Raw genomic sequence first — 22,576 nt, forward strand, 5'->3', positions numbered from 1 at the left:
ACTACAGAACTTGGGTTGCTGTGGAAACCTTCATTATTTTTTTTTTTTTTTTACATGTGCAACTACTGTTTCCCCACCAAGCAGGGCCGGGTTTCTGTTTGGGTTTTGGTTTGGCTTTGGGATGTCGGGTTTTGTTTTCCTGTGTGGAGAGCAAACAGCAAGTGGCCAAGGAGTAAGTGTGCTTGTACATTATTCATTTAGAAAAAACAACTTGCTCTATCCTACCTTAATTCATATTCACATTTAGGCATTTGTATTTACAATAGCTCCGTTCCTTCCCTTCCTGATGCACTCCCACTGCATGCAGAAATAGCTTTTTGAAGGGACAAAGCATGACAAAGTCATTGAGTTGCATCTGTTGGAGATAGGCTGCTCCAGGGCTTGAGAAAGTGGTTTTGGTTTTTTATCTCTGTATATGTCAATAATAATTACCTTTGCCTCTCTTCCTAGTACTTTGGGAGCAGAAAACCTCTGCAGTGACAGGAACTGGTTAATTCTTCCCAGCTCTTTATTCCACGGTCTCAGCTCCTCAACGAGTCTTCTTGCTGCCAAGCTGACCAGGACTTAAACTGATACTTTTCTTGCTTAAGGAAAAACACAGCAGATTTTTTTTCCAAGCTATAACCATGTCTGAGTTGACTCTTCCCTTAAAATAAACTCGGAATGAAGGTGAACTTGGGAAGGCAAGTGAGAACCTTCTAAGGTTAGATAAACCCTGAGGAGGACACCAAAACTGCTGGACAGTGTAGGACCTACAAGGACCTTACAGCTTGCAAAAAGCACTTTATTTAAAGGCCATAAGTATGATCATGGACATACAAATGACAGCATTAGCAGGGATGCTCACACTGGTGGCAGATCACCTGCATTTGAAACACGACATAGATTATTGCATGTTTATTGACTCTGCTAGTGATACCTATTTTCAGAGAGAGTCAGTAGATGGCCATGTGACCCACACGGCTTCAGGAAAAGAAGAAGTCAATGCACTTAGCTGTAGAGTCAGTGGAATGCAGGTTTGCTCAAGTTAAAGTTACCAAATATATTTACACCTGTTCCTGGATCTCTGCATTCACCCCTTTAATGAGGCTCCTATCACCTCCACAGAAACACTGATTGCTTTAGTAAACACTCTCAGCTTAAGCGTAGCAAGGAACAAACATCTCATCCTCCCACGGAGGCAGAGCCACAAATCTCCCAGGCACCAAGCTGGAATTCAGGATTACCCACGTGCCAAGGGGAGACCAAAGCAAACAGTGACTGCTGCACAACAACTGCTCCTGCTGTCTCTTCTCTCTCTTAACAGAGCTCACTCCTGCCAGCTCCAATACTCATACTACTGCGGAAAGCACAGGAAAAGCAAAAACGTACTGTACGAGCAGAGACAAGAAATTCTCAGGGTTATATGCCCCAGGGTTTTCTCTTTTTAATTTTTTTTCTTTCTTTCTTTTTCCCCTTTCTGGAGCTGTTTTCATTTTCCCTTACAAAGTTTGCACATTGAAAACACCACGTGATTGGAATCCAAAGCCTACTTCTAGTTAAGATTTTGTTAAGGAGTTTTTTAAATTGGCATCAGCAATCAGACTAATTTTTAAATCTGATGTAAATGTCAGAGCTCCTACAAGAAGAGCTTCTGATGATGGGCACTGTGGATCCCAAAAATTAATGAGAAAAGGGGCCTCCCCTTGCAGAAGTCTTTGAGATGCTGTTCTGTCACCAAACTCCTTTGCTGGACTGTATTGAAATAAATGCAAATAGAAGCTTCAAGACCTTGTTTAAAGGAACAAGTCAAGTCAGCAGAAAAACACTAATCTCTCCAAAACCCTGGCTAAAGTTACTTAGTGTCCACTGTGCTCGGGAGCTGTCCTGTCGGAGGTATTGTGAGATGCTTATGGTTCTGCTACTGCAAACACAATTGTCCCTATCCAAACAGAGCAGGCAGCAATGTTTAACACAGTGTTAATTAAAATACATTAGAGAGCTCATCCTCTATTGTCCTGTCTTGCCATAATATAGATGTGATCTGAAAGACAGCTGGCTCGGGATTGGAGAGATTTGACACAGTTTCTTTCTCTTAAATAGATCAAGGGAACTGCACGATCCTTTCAAATGCTCTGCAAGGGACAATGGAAGGTCAGAGTGCAGAAAGCAGAGAGATCCTTACACCTCTCTGCAAGCAGCTTTGTCTCAGTTATCCCAGCCTCAAGGTACCACAGAACACATCACCCTCCTGCCCTCTTTTTCAGCTGAGTGCAGCCCCACACTCTACCCTTTCTCCCCATTCTCAGGCCTGTAGTTGCTGGTAACTTCCATTATTCCTTCAAGCCTCTGTTTCAGTGACATGGCCCAGGACCCCTGCCATCAGAAAAAAAATCAGGGCTGAATTTCAACTCCCTGTGACAGATCAGACAATTCATTTGATTACATCCCCTCCTTTTCTACACTTGAGGTTCTGACTTTTTATTTGTGTTTCTTTAAAGTTCATATTCTTCTCCTGTTTTTGAAGATGAATTAAGCCACTGAACAACTTGACTTTCCCTTTAAATTATAAATTTCTTTTGAAGCACCAGGTGTTTCTACTTTATGCCTCAAAATAGGGATTCTTGTGTCCCAAGAACTGAGCTATCCTTCCTTTGGTGAAGTCATCTTCTAAAACTTTTAAGCAGGAGGTCTCAGGTTTTGATGTACAAATCCCAATTCTATTTTTTGTCCTATGGCACAGGGCCATCTCATGGATTTCTTCCTTACGAGGGATCAAACCAGAAACTTAGGAATCTAAACACAGCAAATGACAGATTTTCTCTCCAGGGCATTGTGGGGCAGTGTTTGTGCCCCACAATTTCACACACCTAATTATTGTTTAATTGGGATGATTTCCGATTAGTGCTCAGAACTGGGGAGGAGGTTAAAGTCCATTATCTTAAGATCCTTTCCAAATATTTAATTCAGAAGAGTTTCTTATAAACAAATCTGCTCCCAGCCCTCAACATTACTGAGAGTGGCAGGGAAGGAAAGCAGAACCCCACGGAGCAGCAGCACTCCCAGCTTGCTGCTGTCACTCCATCATTTATTCCTCACGGAGTGCCTGAAGCAGGAGCTCGTGACCAGCCAGGACACATTTCACTTCACCATGAAGCAAGCAGAACTTTCTGGTAATCCTGGGAACATCTCAAATACAATAGTTCTGGTCTTGTATTCTGGTATTTTTCTTTCATGCAAAATGGAAGTCAGCATAGAATATTACAGTATTTCCCCTATTTTTGGTGTTGTTTTCCCCAGCACAAAGGTAATGTGAAGTCATGGGGGGCAGAAAAAGAGGTGTTTCACGTCCTTCCAGAACACTGGACATGTGGGATTAAGCCTCACCTAATCGAACTCCCCATAAAAATGTCCAATTTACAGCCAATTTCCACAACAGTTACAAATATACTACTAAAACTTACTTTCACTCTATTTGTAACATTGCTTGAAAACAAATTATAAAACCTGAAAAAAACAGGACTCGCAGAAAGACAAGTACGGATCAATGTGGTTGTGCAGCACCAAAGTTTTTATGTTGCTTGCATAGAAGGTACCTGGATTAAATCAGGAGAATAATAATAATTTCTTTTTTTCAGTACAAAAGTAGAGAATGGACTGACTAATACCTTAATACCAATATGTCAAGTATGACTGCCAAAAATTTACAGTGCAGGTGGTAATTATTTAATCAGATGGACCTTTATATAAAAAATATTACAGATCAGGCTGAACAAATGTTTTCCTGGTACTAAAGAAACAGAGTATTTTGCCCTTCAATTAGTTTTTAAAAAGGGCAAATATTCATTTAAAACTTCTTGTACCACGAATAATTAAGAAATTTGAGGAAAATACTATTGCAGCTTCATTCTCACTTATCCTTAATGCTCTCACTACAGCAAATTACCTATTAGAAGGGTGAGAAATCATAGAATGTTAATTAGCACTGTTGTTGCAAATTTATACCTTTTCCTATTAATTTCTTTTAATGTTCAGGATATAAGAAACCCTATCACAAGTAATAATTAACTCCTGTTTAATTTTGTGAAATGGGAGTTCAGAAGCATTTGTGAACTCTCCTTATGAGTACGATTTTTCTGGTCTTTTTTTTTTTAATATTTCATTTCTGACCTTGTGCATGTGTTATAATTTATGCATTTATTGCCATGAAAGAGATCTCTTTCATGCTAAGAAATTTATACTATTGAAAGACAACATCAGAGAAGTGATGCCATCACTCATGGAAATGAGCATGTGGCTGTTCCAGAGGCTGATGAAGTGATTTGAGCTATCACAATCAGCCCTCAGTCCCTACCAGGGAGGGCAGGGTTTGGCTGGGGATTTTTGAGCGCTCTCTCTGATGCTGTGGCTTTGTTTCAGGGACAGCAGAACCTTGGTTTGCACACAACGTCTAAAGCATCTCCGGGGAGCGAGAGCTGAGCACTCCGGAGCTCTGCGCTGTGATTCGCCTGCGCTGCGCTGAGTGAGGGGGACAGGGGCGCCCAGGAAGGGCAGGGCAGGGGCCCCGCGTCCCTCCCGTGCTGGGCAGGGCAGGGCAGGGCAGGGGCCCCGCGTCCCTCCCGTGCTGGGCAGGGCAGGGCAGGGCAGGGCAGGGGCCCCGCGTCCCTCCCGTGCTAGGCAGGGCAGGGCAGGGCAGGGCAGGGCAGGGCAGGGCAGGGCAGGGCAGGGCAGGGGCCCCGCGTCCCTCCCGTGCTAGGCAGGGCAGGGCAGGGCAGGGCAGGGCAGGGCAGGGCAGGGCAGGGCAGGGCAGGGCAGGGCAGGACCCCGCGTCCTTCCAGTGTGGGCAGGGCAGGACCCCGCGTCCCTCCCGTGCTGGGCAGGGCAGGGCAGGGACCCCGCGTCCCTCCCGTGCTGGGCAGGGCAGGGCAGGACCCCGCGTCCCTCCCGTGCTGGGCAGGGCAGGGCAGGACCCCGCGTCCCTCCCGTGCCGTCCCTCCCCGCAGCGCCGCTGTGTCCCCCGCCAGCCCGGCAGCCTCAGGCCGCTGTGACCCCGCGCTGCCGCTCCGAGGAGCCTCCGCCAGCTCCGGCCCCGCCGCTCCCGCTCCTCGCCCGCTGTCCCTGGTGCTGGAGCCGCCGCCGGCCGGGCCGCGCTGGCCCCGCAGCTCGGAGCTTCCCCAGATCTTCACCGGAGATGCTCAGCCGGCCTCCCCCAGCGCCAGAGCCTCCTGCTCCCGCAGCCCGGCACCCTCCAGCCCTGCGGCCCCGGGCACAGCGAGCGGCCTCGCTCCCGCCGGTCCCTGAGCAGGGAGCACGCTGTGACCTGGAAATCAAACCAGCACCGACATAAGCGATGGTAAAACTGGAATTGAGAACTCCTGACATGGATAACTGGAAATCATGGTTAACCTGTCTGGGATCATCCCATTGCTCCTTGTGGGGCACACGCTGTAGCTGTGGGCACAGGTCTGCAGCTCAGCTAAAGATCACAGAAATACACGGTCCTGGCAAGGTGCAAAATACCCAAGGAACACTGTTAACATTTCCTGCTATTTTACTGTCCATGTTAATCACATATTTATATTTGAAAAGTAAACATTCTGTGTGTTTATCTGTAAAATTATTTTGATTACTTTTAGCTAGATAAATCCATTATTGTATGTATGTACAGTCAAAACTAACAGTACATCTTATAGTAAAATAAATAGTGTATTTTTATAGTATATAAATATTACAAATCTTTAAAAATTCAATTTTGTTAAGATGGGGACAATTGAACTGTCATTAGTTTGACAGAGAGCCAAATCAGGTTTCCAACTCCTAGTTTCATGTGCCCAGAGTGACAAGTAGTTGACAGTTAAGTGTTCATATAAGCTTGATAGTCCAAAATTAATTTGAAATATATCCTTGTGGAAGGCATTACTGTATTCCAATGTTTAAGAGATATGTTCTATAAGTGTTCCCAGCGCGCCAAAACCACTTCAGTCTTCTATAAAGCAGACTTGAAATTTCGTGTCATGCATGCCTCAATACAGTGACATCCAAAGACACCCACATGTGTCACTTAGGTTAACTGGGGGGGAAATCTGACAGGAATTCGTTTTATGAGCTTTAACCTATGTAATGAAACCAAATCTTCTTGAGCAGAATAAAAGAAAGCAGAATGTTTTGTTACCTGACACAGCAGAACAATGAGTCAATTGTAGCAATTCTGCAGACTGGCATGTCCCTGAGTAAAAAGGATGAGGTTACTGTAAATCCATCCAAACACATCCAGCTCTGGGAGTGAATCAGCACAGAGTGACCAGAGGCCGATTCATCTACATAACAAAAGCCCAGATACCTCGGCTGTCCCCACCAAGAAGTGATCAGTAATCACACAGATTCACTCTCCTGCCATAATGGACTGCAGCAGACTGGCCAGGAGCCCTTACACACACCCAGGTATTCTGCTGAGCACACAGGGGTGACCCCCACACACCTTCCCACTGGTGCTGCTGAGCATTCCCTTTCCCTAATGCTCCCTGACACCTCAGCAGTACAAGGAGTGCAGTTCTGAGCTGCTGCCGCGCAAAAAGGGCACGGACTGAGGTCCCCCAGCCCAGCGGGAGCCCCAGGTACAGCCCAGCAGTGCGTGGCTGCTGCACACACACAAACAGCTCATTCCTGGGGGGCACCTCCTGAAAACCAGAGAGGAACGTGCTGATGTCTTGAAGTGACTGAATCAGGGGACAGCAGGAGCACCAGCCTCAGTTAGAGGGGTGGAATCCACACGGGGAAAAATTCCCACCTGAGATTGCTTTGTGCAAAGGCAAGAATGTGTCCTGAGCCTCCTGTAAAGCTGTGCAATCAAATGGTAATTCTTTATGTTCTGTTAACATACTAAACAAAGAGCAACATAACAAACAAATTAACACAGCTGCCAGCAGCAGGAGTGCAGAGCTCTCCCCAAAAGCCCTCCCAGAAACTTTCCCTCTGAGGACAGGCACTGAAAGAGGGAACTACATTCACATTATAAAGCACTCAGTGACAGGCACAGGATCTCATGCACAGGGAAAAAGACAAGGAAAGCAGTTTAAAATGATCCCTCAGAGACCAGCCATGACCCAGGCACTGTTTCAGCCACAAAAATGGAAGTTTGCAGACAGTTTTAAATCCCTTAATTCCTTCAAAGTGAAGGGAAGGCCTGGAGAAGAGTCTGCAAAAGCAATTTTTTACACACTTCTACCTACAACGTGATACAGATTAAAGGATGGATTCAGTTAGAAATATATTTTTTGTATATGCTTTATTAATTATCCACCATCAGGTGGAAGAGTACCAGGTTTTGGACTGACCATGGCCACTGCAACTGTCCTACAGAGAGTGAACAACCTTACATATTTATTTAGCAGAATTAAACCCAGCAACCAATATAGAAATAACATGCCTGGCAAGCAAAGTGCAAACACAGACTGCAAACAGATCTCTCAAATAACTGAACTTGCTCAGATTATAAAGATAAAAAACAGGCAATTTTTAATAATTCATTTTTTCTCTCTACTGGTAACAGGGTAGGGTCTCCAAGAGTTTACACTCTCACACACTGCTACAAATGTGCTACTGTTTAGAATTAGAAGAGCACAGATTCTCACAGATCCAACTTTTACTTTTTCCTATTAATATGAAATCTCTGGCCTCTGGTGCAGCTCTCATTCCCACTGCAGCTCAGAATGCTGGGCTGTTCTCAGGGTGCTTGGCCACGACAGCTGCTCCCTGTCAGCCCCAGCTCAGATGAAGATTCCAAGCTGCTGTCCAGAGGAGCTGAGGGCAGGATTTCCAGGAGCCAGGTAATCTTCCATTAATACTAATTCCATTGCAACCTGCTAAAATCTGTTCTTCACCCGCTGAAAGGAATTCACTGCTCCTGGCGAGTTTATTTGGAATCATATTAATTGTTGCTCATTCCACCATAAATAATGGAAAAATAGAAGTACTTTCTATTAGATCAGCTCAGGTAAATTTGAGGGAAAAAATGGACACATTTTTGGGTGAAAAAGCCACTGAAGAAATAATGTTATTACAATCAGTACCAATGCACAGAAACGGGCAAAGACTGGAATTTATTACACAAATATAACCCTTTATAGTTGGAATTATGCAATACAGCTTTTCCCTGAAGAGTATAAAAATACAACTAATAAAATGAAAAATAAATAATATACAGCAAGATTGAGAATTATTTCACTGTTGTGTGTGAGATTGCTGTCTGAATAGCTAATAATTAACATGCATGTCGAATGCATCATTTAACAGAACCTGATGAAAACACCTAAGGAAAATTATAATGAAAAGTGATAAAAATAAATTACTGAACTATAGTGCAAAAATAAAGATTTACTTGTGTTATGAAACGAAGAGAATAAAAATGTGAGCAGCATGGACAAAAGAAAATTTGTCTGAGATAAAATAATTTTGGAGAATAACGAGCAAACAAATGAGTTTGCTCAAAATTTCCAAGAGCATTCTAGTACTGGATTTAACGAGAAAGGGTTTCAATTTTATTGCTCCTAGAAATTGTGTCAGAGTAGGAATTAACTCTCCGGTTAGAAAAGGGGAGCAAGGGGAAAATAAACGTTCCTGTTGCTGTAGCATTGACACTGTCATTAGTGTGAGAGCTGCCACGTTTCCCTCCAAAGCATCCAGCCAGCTCTCATGAAGTGATACCACCACTGGGATCTTGATCTGCAGCAAGAAGAGCTGACCAAACAACCTTGGAGCAAATGCAGAAAAGAGGACTCAATTTAAATTAAACAGAATGTGAGCAAACATTGGGCTCAGCCTTGACTTTAGGAGAAGCTTTGGGTAACTCTGGTAGCTGTTTACTGAAAATAATTGGACTGAAAAATTTTTGAAATTGAACATGAAGGTTTAGAATATATTTAATTTGTAAATAGATTACCATTTCTAAAATGTGAGTACCAATAAAGAGATTTTGGTAAAACTGGGCTCCAAAGGAATAATCATTCCAAAGGAGGTTAATACTGCAAATGAAAATCCTAAAAGGACTTTAAACAGGTATGAATTGGAGAGAGACAGGTTCAGCTTACAACTGTAAAATGTGCTGGGAGAAAGTCAGAACTTTCAGAAATCAATCTGAACTGTATCAAGGAAAGAACAATAAAATAAAAAGAATTTTCAGATCTGATTTTTTTTTTAAAGGCAAAAAAATGGGAGAACATTACAAGGAAAATGAGACAGAGCTTAAAAGTAATCTAGAAAATAAAATCCCCTTCTGTTACAGTTTTCTGCAGGGTGTTTGGCAGGTTCATGTGCTCCACACCAAATTAACAGCATTTGGTGTCCACATGAAAAGATTCATGGGAGGAGGCAAAGGCTGAAGAGCTCAACACAACCAGGAACAGCCACCCTGTGGCTCCAAATGCTGAAATATCTGATACCTTCCTGCCCTGCTCTGAAATCACAAATTTGTAATGAATTTCACCTTCAGATTGCAGTCTTAAAATGAGACAGACTCAGTACTTGCATTTAGATGGAAAAACAAGTGATCCAAGCAACAACCCAGCTGTTGAACCATGCTCAGAAGACACAATTGCTGGTAGATCATTACCAGTCCAAAGTCCATAAAAAGATCTTGTTTTGCAGTAAAAACTCTGCCTTCTGTTAGATTGCTACTGTAATAAAAGAAATATTTTATTCAAGGAATTCCCCCCTATTTCTTTACTAAATACATTTATCTCCACTTTCTTTTGGAGAGAGAGGTAATTATATGTAATTTTTATAGGTAATTTATCATGTACCTATGATAAAAGGAGAGAAGAAGCAGCATAACCTGCTTTTTGCTGCTGTAACCAGACAGAGATTAGGCCCAGGAGTCAAAACATGCACCCAGAATGAACGTTAAAGAGCTGCTGTGGGAGCTGCCTTGATTTTCCCAAACACAAACATGACTGATGTAAACAATACCCTCTTATGGACACTTCTGGAGAAATTTAGCACAATATTAGGAAATAATTCTGAAGCCAATAAACCATCTTCTGATCATAGCTAAGAGAAGTTGCAAATTTTTCTTAATATTACAAATATGATACTAGAAGAGATCCTATAAACTCAGAGTGAACTACAAGAAATCTGTACACTGTGAGTTTGTTTACAAAGATAAACAGGGTGAGCTACCTGAAACGAAGAAGTCCCATTTTTCTGTTTTATTCTAAATACATGTTTATGGGAGTTGCAGCCACTTGATTCAGCGGGCAATCAAGGCTTTGTGATTCACTCAGCAAGCTATAAAATAGTGATGGATCCTACACAGGCCACTTTGCATTCCAAAGCTCTGAGACATCTGATAAACTCCAGGAAATTATTTCCACAATTCAGACCTTCACAATCCACAGATGTCTAATTTCTCTAGGATTATTTGCTGAAATATAAATATAAAATTTATATATTTACGACAAATATGAATCATAGGAGGCTTCTCACTAAATGTCATCTAAATGTGTTTGCTAGAGTGTTTTTGGCACAGAAGTGTTATAACACTGAAGAACATCATGGTAATTGTCACTGCTACAGTCCCATTGATGTGTCCTGGGCATTCCTGGTCTAACCCAGATTAACACAACTCTGGAGAGTTCACTGCTGCTGGAATGGAGCAACCAGAGCCTGATCAGTTCCAGAGCTGAGCCCCACAAACCTCACACTGCTCCAAATCCCAGCCAGAGCTCAGATGGATTTAGATAAAAGGAAACATTTCCCTCTGACTGATTTGCATGGACCTAATCCCACCACAAACTTTTGCATCCCTCTTATGTTGCAGCACACTGTGCCAGCTTCTGATGCCCATCCTTCCCCATAAGGAAAACAGAAAATATTCAGGGAAAAGAGCCAAAACAGTATGATTTGAGACCTGGGGAACAAAAAAACCTCCTAATACAGATATTTAAAGTGCTCAATCTCTTTAGCTCTGTCAAAGAGAAGTGGAAGGTGTGGTATGATCATGTCTATAAGCACATACACAAGGAGTTTTCTGATTGCTCTTCAAACCTGGCAAAGGCATTCTAAGGCTCTGATGAACTGTTCAGACTGGAATAGCTGCAGTTTGCTAACCATGGGAATAAACCAGCACAACTTACCAGGAGCTGTAAAAGATTCTTTATTTCTTCAGCCTTTCACTCCAGCTTGGTTGTCACTGGGAGAAACATCCATTAGCTCAGCATGAAGGGCAGTCTTGAGGTAGTTCTTAGGTGAAATCCTCAGATTCATGTTTCTCAAGGGAGGTTGCTGTTACCACTTTCTAAAGAACAAATTATTAAGTAGGTGATTCTAACAAAAATTATTTTAATTATTGAAAATAAACTTATATTTATATGAATATCCTAGAACATACTGGCATTATTTTTAAATTACATCACCAGAGGCTACCTCTACACTACAGAGGTTTTCTATCAGTAAGTGTTTTGTTATAAAACAGACATTTCTAAAAATTAGAAGCAATTTTTGCATCATTTTCCATAAAAGAATTCCATTTGTGCATGAGAGAAGCCTTATCATTTATTGCCTGAAACAGCCTAACGATAGAAAAGATCACCACAAAACAAGGCTGCTTTGGCATTTTCACAGCCAGGAAAAAATAATTTAGCTGTTAGGATCCTGTCACTTCTCTTATTTTTGTGGTTCAAAACTTTCCTTCGAGGCTTAATAAAGCAAGAGATGCTGCAGACATGACAGCTCTCACTGGGCTCTCCCTTGGTCTCAGTGGGCAGCACCATCTCAGCTTGGTATTAAAGAGAGACCTACAGCTTCAGTGTTCATTAAGAATTGCAGCTGCTTGGATCTGCCCAGAGATCTGGAATGGCTCAAAAAATCCAGAAATGGTGGCTTGGCAAACGGGTGTCAGAAAGGCACTCAAAACCGACCACTGGAATTCACAGGTATTGGCAGTTCTTTAAATACACAAATCAAATTCTATCTACTTGATGTTACTTACATTTGTTTTGTTACCTGGCTGGCTACAAACTTGCTCTTTCCTCTCTGGCTGTCAGCAGTCCCCAGTGTCCTCAAGCTTCTTTTTGCTTAGAGAAAAGGACTTCTAACACTATAATTTCTAACAACTTTTCTAAACACGTACAGCTCTTGAATCATACAAGCCTTGACTCAATTACCAAGTGGCTCTGACTCAGATGTTCAGAATTTTTCCAATAAGATCATGACTTCTATGCACCAAAGTGACTTTGTGATGCTAAAAGCAGTCACGGTATTTTGCCATCTGCATGCTGGTCCCAGTTGCCAAAGGGATTTTCACAAATGGAGCAAGGGGCTCTCTGTGGAACAGCTCCCATGGAAAACCTGGAAAATGCTCCACTTTGAGCACTAGTTCTGTTTCTGCTCAGTGCTGGCCTTCTGAAACACGCCAGGTATATTTCTACTTGCTGTGCACAACATTTGGATTATACCTTGCTTTTCTGATGATTCATTGGGTCGGCTCATGCAATTAATGTTCTCAGGGATTTTTTTCAGATTAGGCTGAACCTGCCACAGTTTTATCATGTCAGCAGTCTCTACCAATTACTTATGGTGCTAAACACTCGCTGTAGCAAAGGCCTTGATTAAAATGCTGAAGGAAAAGGCTTCATCTCAGGGATTTGGAGCACCAAACTCACTTTTGCATGAGATTTTCAGTACACAACTCCATGAACTCAACTGCCTGTGGAAAAGAATTGCTTGTGCTTGTCACTGCCCTGGAGTGAGGAAAGCTCAGATGCAGAGGATTAAATCTGGGTAGATGAACCTTGCATTTTCTGACAGTTGCTATAGGGAGCAAGGTAGCCAAGGTTTGTGGGGAAGAAGCAGGTTTGGGAAGCACCTGTGGTTCCATGTGCTCCATCCTTCCTCGGGGGTCTTTCCAGTTGAGTGTGACTCTAAAGATTCCTGGAGCTGGAAACAGAGAGGGGCTTCAGCCTTCAACCTGCACAGCAAAGCCCTTGGTGCTGAGGACACAGACTGCAGTGTGAGTCACTTTGGCTAAGCTCTGGTGTGGACCAGGAACTGGTCCATGACTGCTTAATGGACATCCACAGGTGCTCCTGGAGTGCTTATTCTAGGTTCATTTTAGCCAGAAGGAATTGAATCTGTGTGCTCTGAGACACCACTCAGTGATATGAGGCTAGGTGCAGTAAATGGGAAGGACTGACTAAATATTTACTTGAAAATTGCATTGAAGAGAGATGCACTCTGTGGTAAAAGCTGCAGGTCAAGCTTTGTAACGAATGGTATCTCATGGTAGACCCTGAGATTAAAAAGAGAAATCAAATAAAATGCAGAGAACACTGTTTTGGAATAAAATATGAAGCAGCTCAAACTTTCTTAATTCAGTGTAGAGCATTGGGCTTTGCTTTGAAGGCAACCTGAGAGATATTAGAGAACTGATACAAACTTACACTACAATGGTACTTTTACCACAGGGAAGGGTGTGCCAGAAAATCCTGCCTGTCTCAGAGGGTGAACACATCCCCCTGTGCTCTGGGCCAAATTCAAGGATCAGTGAGGTAGGATGAGGTGCTTCTGTATCCTCCTTAGATTGCAAAGCCACAAGGTATGGCATAGATAGAAGATTCAGCTGTCCTAGGAGCAGATCTAATAATAATTGAGTAGGGCATTTATCACAGAAAACAGAATCATAAAATAGTAATTTACAATTAGTTCCAAATCAGGTTAGAGATAAAAATACCAAGCTAATTGGCTTGCCAGGCAATACTGAGTGGGAGGATCCTACAGGATTTCTGGAGCCTTGGTTCCCAGTGACTCTGTTGCTCGACAGAGTAAAGCTGGTTCATGTGAAAAATGTCCTTCAAGAACGTCACAGAAAGGAACAGATACAATGAGATTCCTCAAGGAAATAAATCACAACTTTACTACCACCAGGACAATCACTCACATGGCTAAAAAGAAGTGCAGTTCATTTAGGGATGACTGTGTTGCCAGACTAGCCAATAACAGGAGAAATTGCAGACTGAAGCTCCTATGAAAAGCCAATTTTCAGGGGCTGTGGTTCATAGCTTTCAATTTTACCCCTGCTGTGAACACTGATGTTGAAAAAAAATGATATCAAATTCTGAACTTGTATAATTGCATTTCCAATTACATACACAAGTACACAGTTGACTAGCAAAATGATCTGATACTTAACCTCAACAGCTTCAAAGAAGGCCATTTTTTGTAATGTGATTTCAAAATTTGTTTCACAGGCAATTTCTATTTCTCTCGTTCCAATTCTAACTTTGTGATTGCTGGCGATCCACATCAGCAAGACATGACCCCAACAGAGATTTTCAGAAGCATTCACTTCACTTCAGAGCTATCTAGAGCCTTGTAACACATTCCAAAGGGACTCCTCATCCCCCAACTTTGAGAGGACTTGAGGAGATGAACTCCTGGAACTGCCTGCATGGCTGCACACCAGCAGCTACAGACAAGTTTTCCCAAACGCTTCAGTACCCAGCAGAGTCTCAGTGGCAGAAACGAGCACTGATGGTGCTTGCACAGCAAACAAACTTTGCAGAAAACCTGGCCTGGGAGTCCAGAAACCTGATGAAATCAGGATTTCAGAACTGAGCGCATGCCACGCAGAACTCAGATATGTCTCGGTGCTCAGAACTGAGGCATAACTGTGCTGGCACCTGAGGCTGCTGTAAGAACTAATTTAATTAAATGGCAACAGCAGCGCATACAGGAGATGTGAATCACATTTCAGGGATTATCTAAATGGGAAACGAAATCATTGTAGTTTATACTGAGATAGGAAGACAAATGTAAATTATACCTATTTAGGTACAATACTGAGTTGGGCCTGATTATGCAAGTTTTAGAGATAAAAAGATTTTGAAGGTGCAGCTTCAAGTAATGCCTAAATCTCATTTAAAGTCTAGGAAATTACATGAATATGTAGCTGTTTAAATATTTTGTCATTAGCTTTATAATTCAGATCAGATTATCTGAAATAATTACCAAATGCATTTTAACAATACACTAAATGTACAATATATATTTCAGGTCCCTGAAGCTGATGAAGGCACCATAAGGAACACATTTACTCCAGCCACAGGGGTTGCTGCTGCACCCAGGAGAAGGAGACACCAGTGTGGAGCTGTAATTAGAGGCCGTGTGATGGCAGAGGGGAATGAGGAAAGGACAAGATGCAAGATACAGAGAGTTCTTCTGGGTGTCAAAAAGTCTCACTATAGCTCAGGAAACAGGGTGGGAAGGGAGCACATAGAGCTATTATGATATAAAGTGGAGCTGCAGAGACCTCAAGGGATAAAACCAGATGAAATTCTACTGAGAGCTTGTGACAGGAGTCCCCAGGGAGCCAGAGCAATCCATCCTTGTGTGCTTGGGCTTTTGTACATGGGGAGAAGAAAAAAGAGAATCCATGGTTTCATTGATGGGTATAAACAATTAAATGTGCACAAACCCAGAGTCCAGTGACACGCACACAGGGGGGTGTTGAAACTTTCAGAAGAAACAGAACAAGTTTTGGGAAAAGATGTTTCAGCACCCCACCTAGAGAGCACAGTTAAAATTCCACATACCCAAGAAATAAAATTGGAGCAAAGCAGTCTTATTCCATCCCTGTCAATGTGGATAAGAAGCAGGACTTGCAGGATTCCCCTCCTTTTTTTTTTAAGAGCTGTGGTCAGAAGCTTCGCTGGATCGTGTGTGACCAACAGCTCCTTGGAACAGCAGCCACCATGTCATTCCAATTCCAAATGTAAGATTATAACACACTGCTGCAATAGAAAGCAAGCTAAAACATGTCATTAGTGGCCTTTCACTGATGTAATTTAATCAATTTGCAGCTTCAGAAGGAATGAATATAATCCCATGGACATTGCCAGAAAGCCCGAGTTATGTACAGTGTTTGGAAACAAAAGGTCCATCATCTTTCCCTAGTTATGTGCTAATGCTTTCATTTCCAAGCTGAGGATTAAAACTCCCTAAATTTCCCCAGGTAACCACACTCTGCAAGCTCCATGCTTATTTGCTAACACAGGGTAAAACTCACTGATTGTTGTTTCTCTAATTTGGAAACTCCTCCTGGGCTATAATCACTTCAGGCACTTTGCACTGGAGTTGCCTGTGTGACTCTGGGTCCCAGAGCTGGGCTCTGCTCCGATTCCTGAGCCGTGGCTGTGCTGATGCGCTGCAGGAGCAGCAGCACTTCCCCAGCCCTGCTCAGGAATCACCTGCAGGCCCTGCAGGGCAGCTGTGCTGGCAAAAGGTGCAGAGGGAAGGGGCTGAGTGTGCCGTGGTGAGTCCCAGAGAGCTCCCAGGGTTCCAGTCCCAAAGTCAGCTGTGCAGGTGGCTGGAGCCCTCCCAGCTGCCCTGGTTTGCAGCAGGGGCCACACAAACCCCAAAAGCTCCGTTTGCAAGAGGCAGCACTGAGTTAGATGCACACACAACGAGGAGTTTGATCCAAGAGGTTTCACAAAACTCTGTGTTGGAGCATAGCCACAGCATGTAAACAAGGACCCGAGGTCTCCAGCCCTGACAAATCACCAGGGTCTAAGTGTGTTGGTTCTTTCTGTTCCTTCCTCAACCCACTGATCTGCTGAGAGACAACAGAAGCACATCACAGCCAGCACCCTTCAGTGGGCATTTGCCCGTATTCCTGATGAATATACTTCTAAAAGTTTCACTCTGTGCATACTGGCAACAAGAGAAAACCTTCAAAGATGAACAGGACAAAAAAAAATAGAAAAAAAAATCTACAGATTGTCTTCCTTGGGGGTTGGATTACATGATCCTCACAAGTCCTTCCCAGCCCTGACAATTTATCCTTTAATGACTTAAGTTGTTATTCACACATCTTGATTCTTCTGTCCTGAAAGATCATTTCCATATAGAAATATGTAAAAATATAATTGCATTTCTAAACTATACCTCTTCAGCATACCTAATGCTTGTTTTCCCAGTGTCTCAGCACATTTCCTGCAAGCCATGTCCTTCACACAGCAGCAACACACACATATTTGGTGTAAATCTGTTTAGCTCCATCCAAATAATTACTAGCAGAGGATCTGGGCTAATACATTCAGTAGATAAATTGTCTTCTACCAGACTAGAGTGTCTTCAAAGCTGTAATTTATCTGCACGTTCTACAGAACAAGATAAGAGTCTCAGGAGACATTTTTATCAAAGAATCCCATTCCCAGTCCCTCCACTCCCTCCCAAAAAAAGAAAAAAAATCCACACATAAACATCCAAACTTGCCTTTCTGTACAGAATATTAAAAACTTACTGAGAACTTCATGTGTCATATGGGGGACAATGTTCTGCTTCTTTGCAGAACTGAAGGGATGAAAAGGGGAACGAAAATGGAAGGTCAGAATTTCAGAATTGTTAGAAAAGTACATGATTTATTTGCTGAAAAGACTATGTATAGCAAAAAGTTTCTGGAAATCACCCATGGAAAAGAATTATTCCACCCTGAATAAACAGATGAAATTTCTGTCTTTCACCAGCTATTCTTAAATTTTTCTCAAAGCATTATTCCTTCTCCTGCCATTTTTGTGTACTGTGAAAACACTTTTGAATACAAAGCAGTCTGTTCATTAAGGCAAATTAAATATGGATAAAAATCTTATTGCTGGCAGTATCTGCTAAGTACAGCCACCTGCCTGTACTGAAATCTTCCTGCATGCCATACTTAATATAATTCCCAGCAATTTGTCCAGCTTCTCTTTCTTATCCAAAAATAAACCAAAAATATGAGCATCAGCCTCCTGCACTGCTTGCCCTGCCCCAAGAGCCACATTTCCTCACATCCTGGGAATATTCCCCCTTGGAATCTGCAGGCAGGGGGTTTCTGAGGCTGCACACATCACCAAGGGTGACACGAAGCACAGATCAGCACATGTGGCATTCACAACAAAGCCTGCTAGGCTACCTTGTGGTGATGCATTGGGAAGTTAAAAACAGGATTATTTGACTAAAATGAGAACTTGCAGTGACAGAAACATAACATGCACTTTCCTGATAAGGAGAAATCTGGGACTTGGATCAGCACGAGAACAGAAGGAGAAGAGGCACAGCGCAGCTCAACCAAAATGGTGTCAGCAGCACGTCCACAGACACAAACACCACTGAGGGAGATGACGACAGCTTGGTAGCCAGAACTGTGAAAGATACTGCACACAGCCCTACCCTAGGAATGGGAAAGAAAAGTTTCAGTGCTTCCAATCCTCTCTAAAAGAAACCCTTGTGTGCAAAATCCAGGTAGAGGAATGAAAATAGTGAAGAATTGCTGTGCAGTTTGGGGTGTCACACAACTACAGCAGGGAGGTGAGGAGAAATTCCTGCCACTCCTAAAAGAGCTACAAGAGCTTAAAAATTTATAAAAATGTGACAAAAGGGAGAAAATACTTGGGGCTGTGCATTCCTTCGAGCACTGAGCTGCCTCTGCAGCGCTGTCCTGGTCTCCTGCTCCCTGGTGAATGGGAGGGGAAGGAGGTTCACACCTGCCAAGGCCCTTTGGGGGCAGTCAGCCCCTGTCACCAGCTCTGGGGCTGAGATCAGAGGCAGGTACAGCTCCTCTGCCTGCTGAATAAATACAGACACTGCAAACAGCTGCAGGAATCGCTGCTATTCCTGCCAAACCCAACCGAGGCACCTGGGCCTCTGCCCTAGAAATGATCTCCAAGACACAGACACAGCTCCAGGTCTGCAGCCGTTCCCAGGATTGTTTAAGTGAGAGAACAGAAGATCTTTATGGCACTAGTCAAAGGCTTACTCTGAAACTGCTTCGAGCACTGGCACAGAGAGACATTTTCTAAACATATACTACTGGAGAGAAATGCTTTCATAGCACCATATGGATTGGTATGATATATATATATATATATATATGTATTTTTTGCTATTGCCTTGTAAACTACAATAAATTAGAGCGTGCTTAATCACCTTCAGTGACAGCTTCTGTATTGAAAGCAAGTGTTACATTTATCTTTAGCCAAAGAGAGGGATTGGGGTTTTGTGTAAAATTCTGCCCAAGGTAAATGAAATAAGAGAATGATGTTCAGGAATATGTTTGTTTGGTTAGATGAAGTCAACATTCATCAATTAATTGCTTACAGATTATATATTTCTCCCCAAGTAGACAAGAATCTTAAGATACAGCTATCCTTAAGGTTTCATCATTTTTGGATACAGACTATATGGTTATATTGGGTCTAAGCCTCATTCTTGGCACATAAGAATGAAAATGTTGTAGTTCCTAAAGAAAAAAGGGAATGCAAAAATTTAAGGTAGAAAGAAGGACAGGCTCCTACCTATCTTTCCAAAGAGTTACAGTTTTAGAGAAGAATTATCCACTCTAAATAATAAGCTCTTTCACTGCCAAACCTCTATTACATCCTAGCCTCAAGGAACAGCTTTTTATTCAAAACAAACAAATCCAAAACTTCTTTTAGGAAAGCAAACAGCGAGAAACCTGGGAGGTTTTGGTACCTCTTTTAACCAGGAGAGGGGAGAGGAACTGGGAGGAGCACAGAGCAACATCCCTGCTTCCAAAGGGCTGCTGAGTCCTGGCACAGGCAGCCAGCTCCTCATTTTTGTCTGTTTTGTCCTGTCACATTGGAATGCAGCACGAACATCAGATGCTCCTCAGATCAATATTGCTGGTAGATTTTCATCTCCCCCGAAGCAACATATTTTCCACAGTTTTTATTTCAAGTTGGAGTGAATTACAGTGATTCCTGTAAGTTATCATCCTTCTAATGGCACAATCTGGCACTGGTGCTGCAGGAGCTGGGGCATATTATGGACTATTTCACTTTGTTAGCTGAGGAAATCCATTTAGACTTTTATGCTGAGTAGTGCAAGACTAACACATGGAGACATTTAAACAGTTCAAGAAAAACACCTCTGTTTTCACTTTCACAGACATTAAACAGGGTTTATTTCCTTCTAAGACTCACTGAAGATTCTGCTAGAAATGTGCTAAAGCAGGAAAATTCTCTTCATTAAAACTGTTCTGACACTTGACATCAGGAGATGCAGTTTTGAGTTAGTTATAATTTTGCCAAACTTGACTCATTTAGTCTGATCATTCTGATGCTGAATATCACCTGCAGGATCATTTTTCTTCCCTTGGAGATAGATGGTTTAGGTGACTGTGACAACAAAGCCAGAGAATGGAAAATTGTTTGGCTAATACACAAAATAAGTTTGGGCAATTTTTGAAAAGCAACCAACTCAATTTCCACCAAACTTTCAGTGCTGGGCAATGGCCAGGCTGCTACTGAAATCCACACTCCAGGTGCATTCACCTCCTCACTCCATCTTGTCCCAGAGCTCTCAGGCTGGTCTGCTCCAAAGAAGCCAAAGACCACCTTGGCAAATGTTTAGAGAGAGTCTCAGGAGAACTGCAGAAAACCAGAGAAGCCTTCAGTGAGCTCCAGAGGAATAAGTTAGAATCATCTCCAGTTTTAGAAGAACACAGAGACTCCAGAGCAATTAAAAAGGAATGCTCTCACAGGCAAAATGACTCGAAACTTGAGTAATGACTCTTACCTGCATTAATTTTTATGCATAAAAGCTTTGCATAAAACAGAAGACTGGTCACTCAAGTTAATCCAGTAGTCTTTGTGCATAAAATATTACCTCTATTGCACTTTTCTGCAGGGATATTTTAATTTCTTTTTGATAGAATAAATGAATTTCTCATTGGAAGAAGCCTTCTTTGTTTACCCCATATCTTAAGCAAAACCAAACAAAACAATCCTGCAGGTATTCTTTACTCTTTCTTTATGTTATTATTGTATTTCCTTCACAATAAAATTCAAATCTAATCAAGGTCCAGCTGAGAAAGAGCAGAAAGGACGAATTTCTCTGGAGCCTTGTCAAAGGGAGGGACAGGGCTGGCAGGTGCCACTGGAGCCAGGCTGGGACATCACAAAGGGACAGGAGCTTTGCCCTGCCCAGCTGTGACTGTGCAGAGCAGCACCAGGGGCTGCAGAGGAACCCCTGCCCCAAGGCAGGGCGAGGGCAGAGGAGGTGATGGGGTGGAGCTGCACCGAGATCCCTCAAGGAAGCAGAACTGGCAATTAAACATCAAACCAGGCCATTTTCCCAGGCCAGCAAGGTTCTCAGACACGCTTACAAAAAGGGAAGAACTCCTACAAAACCTCCTTTGGGGACTTGCATTTTAAACTCCCGGAGTCAGAATTTAAGGAGAGAACAATTGTGCAGAGAGAAGCCAAAGTTTCGTGAATATTCAAAAGGATCTTTTCTGTCACATCACACCCACGTAAGGGCCATTAGAGATGGCAGAAGGGTTAAATACACCTCTCTGAAACAAAGGGGAAACGTCACCACTGGAGCCTCTTGCTCCGTGCTGGATCCACTTTATTCTGAAAATAGCATGTGCTAACTGGCAGGACTTGCCAGCACAGCTGAATTAGTCAGAGAGGCTGTCAGGGAGGTGGGAAATCTCCAAGTCTCTTTGCGTGCTCCAGGGCTTGTTTCGCTGTGGCACAATTACAAATACACAGCTGTAGGATCTGCTGTGCTGCTGGCTCTGAAACAATAGTTCAGGGTGTACTTTCTTCAAGAATTTGGCAATTAATGCTAACAGGAGCTGCACACACACACACTGAGGAAAGCAAAGGCTCATTTTTCTCCCAGGTAAAAAATTTCCCACAGATGGTCCATGCTTCAGGATAGAATAAGTTCTTCAGGCATGCAGGTTCCAGAGGTGCTGAAGCTGGCTGATTCTTTGAAGCCACTGCTCTCCTTTGCTCAGTAATAGTAACAAATTTGTTATTGCCTTACAGACAATCCATAGATTAATGTATAGGCAGATGTAAACCTTTACAGAACTTTCACACAAAGGATGGGTGATCACAGCAGGGCAGCCTGAGGTCTGTCAGCTCCCACAGAAGGACAATCAGTCATGGACAGAAATTCAAAGATCAGAACTCAGCTCATGGTAAAAGGGATTCTGCAGATGAAAATCATGAGGTTTGAGCTAAGCTGGCCTCTGAAAGCTTTAATGACACATAGTCTCTTTGTATATAAACTATACTCCATATTCTTTCCATATCTTTTGCATTAAAAGTAAAAAGAGTTTGTGCATTGAGACTTGGTGGTTCCCAGATTTCTATATAGCAAGGGGTCTGGGGGAATTCTTAAAAGAGAGAAAAGGAGAACACGGGAATTAACTGCAAAACATGTACATGGAAAAACGATGATGAGATCATTAGGCAACTTTGGGAAATTAGCTACTGATTAGTTGCTAATCATGGGTGTTGTTCTCACCACCTCTGTCAGAAGTCTGGTGGTGTAACATTACCAGCAGTAACCACTCACATATCCTGTTCTTTGCATTTCTGGAATGAAATCTTTTCTGATTCACCCTGAGGATTTTGCTCTCTGGGAACAGACCAGATGGGCTCTTGGAGATCTTGAAGTCGTGGGAATAGTTCCTAAAGCTAATGAGACTTGTGAAATGCAAAGGTTGTAGGAAGGCCAAATGCATCTCAAATGACCAAGGAACAATCCTGGAGGCTCCAGGTATTCCTTTCTTCTCCTCCTGGGCCTTCCA

The 22,576-nt window shown here is 42.7% G+C and overlaps 1 protein-coding gene and 1 long non-coding RNA gene across 2 annotated transcripts in view; one reads left to right on the plus strand and one right to left on the minus strand.

The window, feature by feature from the left end:
* The window catches only part of DCAF1 (DDB1 and CUL4 associated factor 1), a 321,374-nt gene that overhangs the window by 251,910 nt on the left and 46,888 nt on the right, over positions 1-22,576 (plus strand). The gene's annotated exons all lie outside the window — the stretch shown is intronic.
* Positions 5,177-22,576, minus strand: part of LOC134558227 (uncharacterized) — a 32,569-nt gene continuing 15,169 nt past the window's right edge. The window contains exons 2-4 of the long non-coding RNA XR_010082320.1: positions 11,109-11,269; positions 6,152-6,205; positions 5,177-5,299 (exon numbers count right to left, since the gene is read on the minus strand). This is a non-coding gene — a long non-coding RNA (uncharacterized LOC134558227). The remainder of the gene's footprint in view (positions 5,300-6,151; positions 6,206-11,108; positions 11,270-22,576) is intronic.

This window comes from Prinia subflava, chromosome 14 (genome assembly GCF_021018805.1).
Source record: "Prinia subflava isolate CZ2003 ecotype Zambia chromosome 14, Cam_Psub_1.2, whole genome shotgun sequence".
In the NCBI taxonomy this organism is placed as follows: Eukaryota; Metazoa; Chordata; class Aves; order Passeriformes; family Cisticolidae; genus Prinia; species Prinia subflava.